Below are 13,696 nucleotides of genomic sequence, written 5' to 3' on the forward strand. Positions count from 1 at the left end.
TCATCCCCATTCCGTCTTCCCACCACCGCGCGTATAGATACTCCGCGCCCCGTCGGCGTTGCCCTCGTTTTTCCTTTCCGCCTCATTTTTTCCGACGATTCGTCGTGTATTTCGTTGCCACGTACGCATAACGGCTCGTGGCAAAGTCCACGTTACGGCCGTCGTGAAAAACGGGAAAAAACTTACCCACGCACGTGAATGTTTCGACGGGTCCCCGGGGTTACGGGGCGGATGAGTATGAAACGTACGACTATACGACGGGATTATTTTGATGCGAGAATCGCAAGATATTTCATTCTGCACTGTTCGTTTCGCTGCGGATTATGGTTTCCGAGATCGCGATTCCGAATTACTTGGATTTTTAAAATGCAGCGGGAATGCAGCACGAAATAACTTGAATGTCTGCTTTCCGGGACGGTATTCGAATGTAGCGTTAAAATTTTCTGAACTCTTTATCTTTTATGCAGACTACGTGAGAAAATAAAATAAATAATTTAACAACGGTGAAATGGAATTTAAAAAATTCACGATTCTTTCTTTCGTTAAGCATGAATTATTATACCTTCGTAAGCAGTGCAATAAATAAATAATTCACTAGTGATTGCTTCGCACGAAGAAAAGAGGATGCAAGAACGCTGTAAAATATAAAAGGAGAAATTAAGTTGAAATATAAAATTAGGTTGGAAATATAATTGAGTTAGGTAAATTAAGTAATTTTATTTATTGAGGTTCGCTACGTGTAAAAAGAACAAAGCACAATAAGAATCGTGCAATCGCAGAATGTAATTGTGCTTCGTGAATTCCAAGACTACATAGATATATCTTTACTGCTACATTATTTTTTTTGCTACATTTAGTTGCTTAATGCAGCAATTTTGAAAATTTATAATGTTTAACATTTTATAATCATTTTCATGGATACAACATATGTAAATATGTAACATAGAAGTTACTAAACTTAACAAAATCACGTTAGAACGATTATTAAATTTTTTTCTAAAGTTTATAATCATGAAGTATCTCATACTTTATTTATAAATAGAGTTTACAAAAAATAAAATAAATGAGCCGAATAAGGCCTAACTTATATTTTTTAGAAACTCTTTTTATGAAGATATTGAAAGAAATTATTTCAATTGCAAAAATAAAATTCTTCTATATATAGACTATATTTGAATAGACATAAAATTTTGTTTTTAACTTTGACATTGGGCTTATTAAATAATTGTATTTTTAATAAGGTCCGAATCAAAAATAAATTGAAAATAACAAAGGAAATATAGATTATCTTCCAAATCATTTTTTAAATGATTATTATTAATCACAAAAAAAATGTGATCTCTTAGGCAGAAGGGTTTAACAATAGAATAGACTAGAGTCTATTCTATTGTTAAATATAATATAATTATCTTTAATATTGTCTGTAATTAATTTTTCTAATTTTTAAAAATTGAGTGCAATTTTAGCTTTTCGAAAGTTAGTATAACTGAAAATCATTATCCTCTGTTTCAAGTTACATTTATAACAAACAAATGACAATGGTCATAACGATAAACATATAAATGGATTTTGTTTAATAACTACAATGTTTATGAGAAAGTATATTTATTCCAAAAAATCGATATATATATATATATATATATATATATATATATATATATATATATATATATATATATATATATATAATATTTGTTTTTATAGTGTGATGGTTGAATAATATAATATTTTGTAATAAACCATAAAATAATGTATATTTATTAAAATTTACCGCGAATTTTTATAAAAACGGTTCACCCACTTTGTCATGAGTTTTTGTTGTACTTAATAAACGTGTTGCTGCCGGTTTAAATTTCTTAGTCTCTCTTTATCTCCCATGACACACCTTTTAAACATATGTTATAGACGTAAAGCGCATTTTTAAATGGAACATTTAAAAGTAGGTCTTATTTAGTTGGGTCTATGCTCAAATACCTCAACTTCTTGTTTAAATTCTGTTAAAGAGATCAGATAATGTAAAAGTAAATTCTAAAATTAAAATCTATACAAGTAGATTTTGTTTTTATTTATTAGATTTTATTGTTATTTATTTATTACTTTTTGTAAAGATATATAACATTAATTATTCTTGTTATTTAGTAATAATCGAAATAATATTTTAAAATACTTAAATATTTTGAGTGTGTATGACAAATTGATAGTTTTATAAAGCAAAAATTTTGTTGAAAAAATATTTATTAGCTTTTTTCTAATTTTTCAAGTAATTTTTAAATTTTAAAAATAATTCTACAATTTGGCTTTAAAATAATCACGATAATTAAGTTGCTACAAAAGTTTTATCTTTTCTTTCCACCATTAAAATTTAAATCAGATAAAGTTAGAAAGTTTTTTTTTAAATAAATTGAAGTACACTGAAAAATTTTTTGCAGATGAACAAAAAAGTATAACAAAGCCCGTGGCAGCAATTTTGCTTCAATTTTATTGAAAATTTGTTTGCAAGTTTGACAGATATGACGAAGCTTTTGTATTCACCCTACGTTATCCTTAATGCGCGAAAAGTCAAAAGTTACTGGGCAGAATCAAAAGTTGAATACCAAGCCGAAGGTATCGCTCGAACTCCAGCTCGACACCAGCTCGAATAGATAGAAAAAAAAGAGACGTGTAATATATTCCGTTCAGTTTCTGATTCGCAGATGACGATTCGAAAATCATATCGGGAATCGGACTTTTACACACGAAAATCCACGTCCGACGTGCGAGAGAAACGGAGAAACTCGCGACGCGACACGGCGAAACGTCACGTCCATACGCGTCACGTCCATACGTGACGAGAACGATAGCCGCTCTCGAAACTACTGGGGCGGCAGCGGTTCTCCGTGGGATCCTCCCGCGGGATTAAAAAGTTCGATATCCGTGTGTTCCCGCGGGGTTACAACCCTCCCATGCCCCCGAATCGCTACGATGTGTTCGCCGTCCGCGCATGGACGTTTCCGTGACGGATAAACGCAATATAAATCTTCCGTTTGAATTAATCGACCGAACACATTTGAATTAACAGAGACACGAGGGGCGGAGAGAACAAAGACGGGCGTCAAGCGACTTGAGCGACTCGTGCAGTCAGGAACGATCGACGGTAGGATAACGAAGACACGAAGCGCAGATGCTACTTAATCAATCGTCCGATTTTCCGTCGATATCTTGATTGTCGGAAAGCGCCGCTCGGAGAGAACGAATAAATTCCCGCCCTCGTCTCGGGAGGGGGAGAGCCCCGTTTGTGCTATTTACGCTGAGGAGCTCGAAGCATCGCGACCGCATCAGTTGAATGGGACGATAGGATAAAATGAGGTCGATTCTACTTCGGGCATAATGGAGGAGTTAAAGTAGAGCATCAAGAAGTACATAAAGAAACTGGAGAACCCCCGTGGGAGCTAGGCGCGCGCATACGGCGCGAACGGCGGCGGAGGCGGAGAGTAGTGTGCATTGTATACGCTTAATTTGCATTTTAGGGTGCCGATTTATTTCGCGCTCCCGCGTCACTTTTCAACTGCGGAAACGGAGGGCGCGCCGCGCGCGCGTTTCCGTTTTACGCGGACGGCGAACGATCCTACGGTATCCAATAAGGGTGCTCGTTGGTCAAAGCGTTGCTGGCTGGATATTCCACGTAAACACGCGCGGGTTAAATTCCCCGTGAACATCGCAGAGCCGAGAAACGCTCGGGATCGCAAAGGGCTCGCGAGCGCGTGGTTATAAAGCCTCGTTAAGGGAGAAAAAGGGGCGCTCTGAGGGCGAGGGAGTGGTAGGAGGGGGGGAGGGTGGCGCGAGAGAATAACACAAGGGTGGGAGGGAAGGAGGACCACGTGTATCCCGTGGCTGATCGAGAAATGAGGTGTGAGAGGTATAAAGACACCTGGACGCCTGACGGCACCTAAGGGATAACTTAGATAAGGTCGACCAAGCGCTAATCGAACGCGCAGCCGAGCAACGCCTCGGCTTTCATCAGAGGCGTGAGTAATTCGCTTAGAGCAATTTACCGAGTGGAACGAATAAGAGTTGCGACGGAGTATCCTCGCATGAATTAGCAAACGGCTGCTACGAGAATAGGCCGCAAGTTCAGTCGAGCGAGCCTTCGAGCGTTGTCTTCGCGAGGATACGATTTGCTTCGTAAAAGCTTCACTTCTCTCTCTCTCTTCTTTTTTTCTCTCACACTCTTTTTCGCTTGCCCTGTTTGCCTCTCTGCCCTCTTTGCTATTACGTTCTGTAAAGGGGGAGAGACAAAGCGGATTAGCTTATTAATTTATTGACATTTTACGGTTATCCGCTCTCGCCGTTTGCGTTTGCCTCAAGCGAGTTGGAGAACATTACTTTTAATACGTTACACGCCACGTTGCCAGCTCGCCCTGATTAGCCGGCGCGATATTTCGTTGGAACACTGATCACTTTTATGGATATTATCGTTGAACTGTGCTGCACGTCTGGCTGAACGGAAATATACGTAGGAAAAATTGCGTTTCCTCGCGCGACGAAGAGATCGCGAGAGGAAACGTGAGCTTTCCGTTCGAAATTTCATACTGCTCTCAGGTAGCAGCCGTTGTTATCATACAGGGGATCGCGTAATCGTGATCACGGGGTCGTTTCGTGTCAAATCGATATGGCAATTGGGTCGAACTGAACGATCTCGAAACCCCCGAAACGCATTTCTGACAGCTGGCGATAAAATCACGATTCCGTTCAGATGAGCTTCATAAAACTTCCATTAAAAATTAATATGTCAATCACTTTTAGATACAGGGAAATGAAGTATTTCCATTACTGCTAATATTTCTATTATTAGGTGACAAACCGTAACAACTGTAACAATTTATGGAATTATTTGTTTAGTAGCTCGTTTAGTAGTTTTTTAGTAGCGCTAATATACCAATATATTAATAGCTGAAATTGTTACAAGACATTTTTACTTGAGCAGTTCGAAAAAAAGTTTTTCAAGATACATTTGATTACACGTACGTCTTCATCGTGTTTAAACTTGAGCGTATTATCACACGAATGTATATATATTCGAGTATTTTTTTTATTATTTAATTTTTTATTCAGCTGAGTTATTCAAAGTTAAACAATAACATGGGATTTTGTTAATATGAGTTTTAAATAAAATTTTCATATTGAATTATTTCTTCGATAAATCGATTGTCTAGAGTTACTGTACCCAGAAACATTAGAGATATTTTATGCTCGTTATTTAATGTTAAACAAGGATAAAATAAATAACTGATACCTCTAATGCTTCTGAACGCAGGAAAATTCTAAACGATAAAAAATTAAAAATATATAATTTTGTAACTAAATACTGTGTATTTTTTAAACAAAACCAATTTTTTTTAAGTTTATTTTTGAGCTAGCCATATTCCTATTTTCCTCATCGATTATGCAGCGCATCACACTTTTATAAATCATGTCCTATGTAATAAATATTTCACTAGAATCCGTTAAACACACTTTGAATAAAATCGTTCAAATTTCAATATAAAATATTGATTATTATAAAGTTGTTCAATAAAATGAAAATGGGTGCCATATTACCCACTTCTCCTCCATATATTATCACGAGAACCTTTTTGCGCGACATCAAAATTATAGTGCGTCTATAAAATCTGTTGTCTCCTATATATCGGAAACGGTTTAAAATTATGAAAAACCGTGTTATATCATTTCAAGAGGCTCTTTTAAGAGAGTTGGAAGAGTATAATCCTTCAAAATGATCAAACGTACTTTACAGATATCCTGTATAAATTATTTATGTATTAAAAAATGTCATAAATAGATATCGAAAATTTTGTGACTTAATATTTTTTTTAGTTGCGATTGTCCTTTTTCACTTTGCTTTCCAGTATTTTGTTCTGGCAAAACTCAATAACAATTATTGTATTATTGTTGCTAATATGTAGGTTAAGCTGGCGCTTGTTGCGGTTCTTAAGTGCATTGTCTTTATTAATGCAATCCGATGAGAGAACTGCAACTCTCCTAACCGATTAATCACGAATCTCGCTTCGCTATATTCACAGCTCCAGGCGCATTAATTGTTTACGTTAATACTATTTCAATAAGCTACTTCAGTCATCGAGTTAATAATTAATTATCACAATTAGTAACTAATAAATTTGTGTATTTACGTGTATAGATTGATGTAAATCGCGATTTAATTAACTGTAAGTAAATTAATTGAGTTGGTGCAATCATTTTTAGTGTGAACTTAATCGTTATGACATATTCCGCATAATTATCACATACATCGTGCCTAAATTAATCTACAATAAATTCTTGTCTAAAGTGCGGTGGTCTATTCGTGAGAATTTTGTTAAAGAAAATTATCGCACATGTGCTTCTATGCCTTTACACGTTTACTTGTATATATTTAATTTGCTTTATTTATTTAATATTGCTAGCATTTAATATTGCAATTTATAAATTAAGTATTTTTTTCAGATATGTTAAATTTAAATAAATTTATTAAAACATCGATATTTGCTTTTTTAAACTGCGCTATTTTTATAATTTGCAATATTTTTCATTTATTCTACACTGTAAAAAGAATTTTCTTAAAATTACTTACTGTAATAGGTGTAAATAAAGTTACTAAATAATTGTACATTTTAACGCATTGCAAATGTGCAATATACAAGGGTAAGATTAATTTTGTAATTTGTAATTAAGCAGATTGCAGAAGTAAATTTGCAACGTGTATGGAAAGTTATAAAAATGATAAGGTCGATACGTTCTGCAATTGTATTACATATTACACATTCAAATATTATCTCTCTATCATACATGTTGTAAACAGTAGAATGATTACTTACTGTGCCCGCACATAATGATGCTAAGTGAGTAATTTTTTTTCACGTATGCACGATAATGTTAATCGTATTATATTTCACAGTGATATATGAAATATTGTTGTATTACGTAATGTTACAAAAATGTAGATAATTATATACAATATATTTAAATATCTTATTATATATATATATATATATATATATATATATATATATATATATATCTTTCGGTATAAAATAAGATATATTTACTCAATAAAAGCAAATCTACATATTTTTTTATGGAATTACATAATTTCTATAAAATTACATGATTCTTTTATATTTACGGGATTAATCGTGTAATTTTTACATTTATTATATGTAAATTTATTGAATTTTTTTGCAATGTATTTTGTGCAATAAACAGATGACAACATGTGTTTTACATATATGCAAAAGTTGAAGTCGAAAGTTTTATTATTTTCTGAGAAATCATAATAGCTGTCTTGAAAAATGTATTATTGGCTTTTAAATAACGTAAAACAGAAGACTAATAAACATTTTGTCATATCAAAATTTACAAATATTTGCTAATTGTAAATTTTTACAAACAAATGTATAAAAGTGTAGAAAATTGTGTAACAATTTCATTTTTTAAAAATTCCAGAAATAGACAAACTTTTTCACGATCCTTTATAGCATAGAATATCCTTTTAATTGATATTTCTCGATAAATGGAACAAAATATATTCCCTGTTGCAGAATATTTTTTTCTATATTAAAATTTAATTTAAATGTTATTTTTTTCGAACTCTTTATTTTATAACATTAAATACAGATATATTCTTGTAAACATTTTTACATGATAGATTATTTATTACATTTTTTCTTGCACTTTTTTTCTTCATATATTTTCTATTTGAATTATTAAAACTCAAATTACTAAAACAGTTTGTTACTCTAACAACGTTTTCTTTTAATTTATAGAATACTGCTGGCAAAATGTGCAACTAACATGTCAGAGGAATTTCTGCTGATATCTGCAGGTACACGTTTACTCTCAGAAAGATAATACCATCGCTCGTTTAATTCTTCAATCGGCGATTTATCGAGATCTATATTCTCAGGATCTGTACCCGCGACCTGTAAATCGACATAGACAAGTTCAGACGCAGCACGAGGAAAGTAAGTAGCTCTGTTCGCTTCTGTTACCGCACCTTTTCGATTCGCAGCGTGAACTCTTCGATTTCCCGAGGCATTCCATTTGCCTCGAAACTGGTTCGTGTGCCTAGTAATTCTCGTTCGCCCCGCGAATAGCGCGCCGATAAATCGCCTAAAAGAAGCCAATTTATTCGCGCTTATAATCGCACTTGCGAATACTTCGCGAAACGGTTTGTGAAAGAGACAATCGAATGCGCCCGTCGGCGATATCCATTTGACCGACGACGTAGGCAGAACGAAACGCTAGCTGCTACGCTGCAAATACACTAACAATAAAACAATAGAGAAGCAAATCGAGCATTATTGGTTTCTCTGCGTTCTCCATCTTCTTCTGTGATAATGGATACGTAAACAGCTTGCTATTTGACTTCTTTCTTTATTGACTTTATGTAAATGTTACGGATACATAAAGTGACCAGGTAATCCGTATGACAATTCCGAAAAATGTTAAATGTAAAATTACAATCTCTAGTTTTCCAAATCAACAATTTTGACAATTACACGATGACGGCGAATTGATTTTTTTTATTTTGAATTTATCTTTCTCCTTTTTTTAAAAAAAGACTTTTGTCATTTTTGTGAAAAAATAAATTACCCGATGGTGTGATGCCTAATATCTTTCAATAACTATTTTTCAGGTAAAGATATTCGTCAATGAAAAGTCCTAAAAGTTCCTTTTCTTCGCTGAAATCTCTCTAGTTACGTATTTAATTTAACGGATAGCTATTCACACTAACTTTAGACACAAAATGTATTAAAATTTCAATAGAAATTATGATATTCTCTGGAAGATGACTTATGGATACAGTTATCTAAATATGAAGAAATTGGGCATTAATCAAACTGCACGTATCGCAAGACAGCAACAGCATTTTTTCCTTCATTGAAAAATATTTTTACCTTTTATTTAATTTCATTAATAAAGCGATATTTTTAGCAGACGAAAATAATGTTACATGAGACAGGTCTTTTCGTCTATTCCCTGATATCGATCTAGCGATACTTAACGAAGCCAATACGGAAGGTCCTGGTAGGTGTAAATTATAAATGAATCGAGTAAAATATGAAGGGTGGCTTAATGAGCACTGTTACGGATTGATTAGAACCAAGACCGAGGCAGCGGCTGTTGGAAATAAATTTCTTACTGAACGTTAATTTACGTTGCGGAGGGTGCAAAGAGGCAAAGCAGAAGCCTACATGTTTTTTCGAGAGGAAGAAATTGCTTATTCCGAGACGCTGGTGAAAAATGGAAGAAAAAGATTTTGAGAGTGCGGTAAACGAATCGAGATGGGACCGAAATAAAATAGGAAGCGAGAAAGAGAGAAAGAGAGAGAGAGAGAGAGCGACGTGTAATAAGAGATAGGAAAAACGCCCGCGTGAGAGAAATCGAATATCGAAATTGAGAATGATTCGCGATGGACATCGCGAGAAGTTCTACAATTGTGAGAAAACGTGCAAATGAAAAAAAAAAAAGAAAATGGGAGACACAAAAAATTTTTCCGCGTCAGCAGATGCGACTAACGTGAAAGACGTAAAGTGGAAAGTAAATGAAGAGGTGTTGAAGGCGGGGGATAAGGAAATCCAAGGCAAGGCCGTATCTCCAGCTGCCAATAAAGCCGTTTAATCAGCAGCGGTTACTTTACTGAATATATCGAAAGTCGTAATGCAGCTGTGCGTTAGATGTAATCCTTACGACTGCTAATTTCAAGTCGGCGCACGCTCAGGGCGGGGAAAAGGGAGAGAAAAGGGAAATGAGAACACGGTATACGATATTGTGCGGTACGAGCCAAAACGAAGCAGCCCGAGCACCCAAGTTTCCTCGGCCCGAGGGTCGTGCGAGCGAGGAAAGTTTTAACGGAATAACAGAGAGAAAATCCAGGGAGAGTCGCGCCGAGCAAAGGTAGAAATGCGCGAGAGTGCGAGAGATGCGCTTTTTTTTAGAGAGCGATCAGATGGATGGATGGATGGATGGATGGCTGGATGGATGGATGGATGGATGGATGGATGGATGGATGGACGGATCGATTGACCACACGATACGATGTAGTTTACTGTGTACAAAAGAGCGAAGCGTAGAAAACAAGAGAAAACGGTGAAACGGCAAAAATATAGAAATAATCAAAAAGTATTTTAATTATTTATTCTTAGAGGCGCGTTCTGTATTTTCTTTCAATGTAGCAATTTTTTAAATTTATATATATTTAATTAGTTTAATGTGTAGTAAAGTTTAAAGTTTATACAAAGATATTTTTAAGATAATTGCAAATAGACTTACAAATCTAATTATTTAATGAAACAATGTTTTTTTGTTAGATAAATTAAATGTCCCAGTGATCGATCATGTCTCCACTCGAACACTTACACAGACGCTTATTATTAATTCTAAATGTGTTTTTCATAATATTAAAATTTAATTGCAATTAAAAACTTAAAGATAATTGTAACATTATTATTTTAAATATTATAAAAACATTAAAAAAAAGAATAAATTTATTAGACAACTATATTTATATTTTTATGATGTTATTAAAACTTTTTAAGAAGCATATTATGTTTTTTTGTATTAAGATAATGTTTTTAATATTTATTGTACGGTACTCCAAGTATGTACTACAACACTAATATAGACTTGAGAAAGGTTAGATCTGATGGGAGTGCTGGGTCTGATAATGATTACGACTAACAGTTAGCGAACAGTCGAACTTGGACTACGCTCTTGGTAGGAAAGTGGCGTACAACTTTGTACCCGAGGTAGTCGACGCTACTAAAAAACGCTGCGGAGTAACCATAAAAGTGATATCAACGCTCTCGTGGAACAGAATCTGGAGTCTCAAGTCTAGTTCTTTGCTAGAACTCATCACAGCGAAGGATATCAAGTTGTTGTCAGCTCTTAAAAAAAAAAGAATTAATAAAAGTGTTTCACTAAACTAATTACTATATCAGTTTATTGAATCACTTAACAATTTTTTTTCTCAAAGGTAAGAATACCGGTGGGGATCTTTCCTTACACTTCCACCTGGATAAACAGTGGACACGAAGCGGGATATGAATTTCCTATTAGGGAAAGGGATATGACAGTATCCCCCAAATATTCTGGAAAAGTACTTTCTGATCCTATATCTCTTCCATCGTAGCCAGTTCGTCTGGAAAAAATGTCCAACGAAATTATTGGGATTTGAATCCGGGACTCTCAGCATACAAATTTGATATTGTAGAGGGAAAGCTATAGAATTATTGACTCGCATTAAGAGCAAGTATTTAGGACAAGTCTTTACGACATTAAAGAAAGCATTGTCCGGATATTGATTCATTCAAATGCTTTACAAGTTCCTATTATTTTCGTAATAATTAAACAATTTTTCAAATGTTAATAATAACGCTTTATATTTTATACTTTAATTAATTGTATAATTGGATCATTTTATATCCTTACAAAAATTATTATTATAAATTTGTTTATAAATGATAGCTATTATTAACAAAAATTCAACAATTTTGGCTTTACATCGTTACATGTCCAGTTACTGGAATACTTATAGTTTATTTTATGCCATGGTACACAAATTTGTTAGTTATACAGATCGCATAATAAGAATATAATATCAATATCACAACACATGAAGGGTGAGCCGACAGCCAAGCAGCTGATATGATGTCCTAGACATTATTTTATATAATTAATATAATTATCCATTTTTAAATATATACATTAGTAAGAGATTAATAAGCAGAAATGTATTATACAGTTATTCTGAGCTGCTGCACACCGGCACGTTATGTTCTAAATGCTGTGAACTATCAAAAAGTGATTAGCAAGATGTAGCAAGGAATACTATTGTTAATAATTTAAGTAATAATAAACATGTATAATAGCACAAATAAAGTTTACGTTATTTATAATGGCGAAGCAACGAGTTTACCAGCAGCTGTTTTAAATAAAGAGAAGGAAGATGCAGAGCGTAGAATGTGTACATGATGGGAGAGCATTGTAAAATTTTCCAGCGGAATAAGAGATAGTCCCTTGAAACTTCGAGATTAAGTACAATTTTGAAATTAGTCTTTTAAAATTATGAAAAAGACGATAGCAAAGGAAAACAGTGTAGCAGCAAAAAAATACACGTAACAATAATTATAAATTATTTTATTTTATTTGGAAAAATGTACTTTGTACTATCGTTTTATATAGTAACTTGTTAAAATCTATATATCGAAATATTTGTACTATATATATTAATGTATTTTGAAATCGATTAATTAGTCTTGAATTTAAAAATTTTTATAAATAAAGATAAAAGGACAATAGAAAAAAAAAGAAAAATAGAAAAAAGGGCAGAAATAACACTCGCTCTCAAGAAAGAGAAACGAGGATGTCTCTAGCACGAACATAAAAATATCTGGAAAATAATATCTATATTTGCACCAAAGACATGTTTGTTTCGCTCGGTCGAAGTTGAGCTGCGGCGTAATACGGTAGAGAGATAATTTTATCTTTAAAACGCGAACGCGTCATACTTTTTTTTACGCGACGGTGGGAGCAAAAAGAAGGAAGGGTGTAAACAAGGGAGGCTCTCGGAGAACTTGCCGACGTGGACGCGATCGAGCGTACGCCGGATCGATCCGCAGGATGAAGACTGGCAATGAACTCGCCGGGCGTGAAACGCTTCTGTGAAGAGGCCTCTTTACAGATCCTAGAGATCGCCGGTAACGTTTTTTTTTATATATAAAATATTTTTCCCTCTAATGAAAAAAGAGGGAAGAGTAAAAAAAAAACAGGAAAAACCGCGATCCGCTGCCCCCTTTTGCCTCCATTTGCCCATCGTAGCCTTTTATTATCGGCTTGGTCTCGAAAAGGGAGTCATCCGGCCGTTCGTTGATCCGATTTGCCGCGCCCCGGATGGCGCGTGGCGCATTATTTATTTATTATTAGACAGAACGCACACCCCGCCGCGCCTGTAGGCGTCCATCGAAGCCACCCGACGACAGCAGCGGCCGCCTATCTACAACAGATCGAACGATCAGGAAAAATGGCCACGTTCCCTGTAGCTATGGAAATATGTATTAAATCGGCATTAATTCTGTGAAGCATGCGAGTCACGCGTCTGCCAACCTGCTTCCACACGCTCCCTAATGAGCGTTCTCCCTTCGGGGAACAAAGATCCGGCTGTACTTCTTGTAATGCCACCCTGTAATTTGTCGCAGATGTTCGGTTTTCCCGAAACTTTTTGCTTCCGAATATTCCCCGCACGCAGAACTTTATGGAGAATTCTTTAATTTTTCACACTTTTCCTACTTCAAATAATATAATATGTCATTAATTCTTTTATGAAACTGTATTACTTTTTTGTAATTGTGATATTTTATAAGACGGCCGTGTGATGGATATAAGAATGGCTACATTACTTCACAAAGCGTTACTATTATCATTATTTGAAAAGTAACGCTTTGTTACTTTTCCGTTAGTTTTCTGTGATGCAAAATTGTAAAATATTATATAATATTGGATTTTCTAATTATTTAATAATCAATATTAAATGTAATAATATTAAAACCTGTAATTCTAAAAGCTACACTTCAAATCCAAGTATGTATTTTTGTGTGTAAAATCAAGTAATCATCTTTACACAGTTATATGTATGTAATTTTTTATATTACTTGATTTTACA

The 13,696-nt window shown here is 34.3% G+C and overlaps 1 protein-coding gene across 6 annotated transcripts in view; it reads left to right on the top strand.

Moving 5' to 3' along the window:
* Positions 1–11,912, top strand: part of LOC113003148 — a 177,949-nt gene extending 166,037 nt beyond the window's left edge. For 3 of the 6 annotated variants that reach the window (XR_003268283.2, XR_005574941.1, XM_026131307.2), the window contains exon 4: positions 7,800–11,912. The gene's annotated coding sequence lies outside the window, so the exon portion shown is untranslated. The remainder of the gene's footprint in view (positions 1–7,799) is intronic. The other 3 variants (XR_005574944.1, XR_005574945.1, XR_005574943.1) reach the window with 3 other exon arrangements.
* Positions 11,913–13,696: the final 1,784 nt, after the last annotated feature.

The sequence above is a fragment of the Solenopsis invicta genome, chromosome 1, assembly GCF_016802725.1.
Source record: "Solenopsis invicta isolate M01_SB chromosome 1, UNIL_Sinv_3.0, whole genome shotgun sequence".
NCBI classification, from domain to species: domain Eukaryota; kingdom Metazoa; phylum Arthropoda; class Insecta; order Hymenoptera; family Formicidae; genus Solenopsis; species Solenopsis invicta.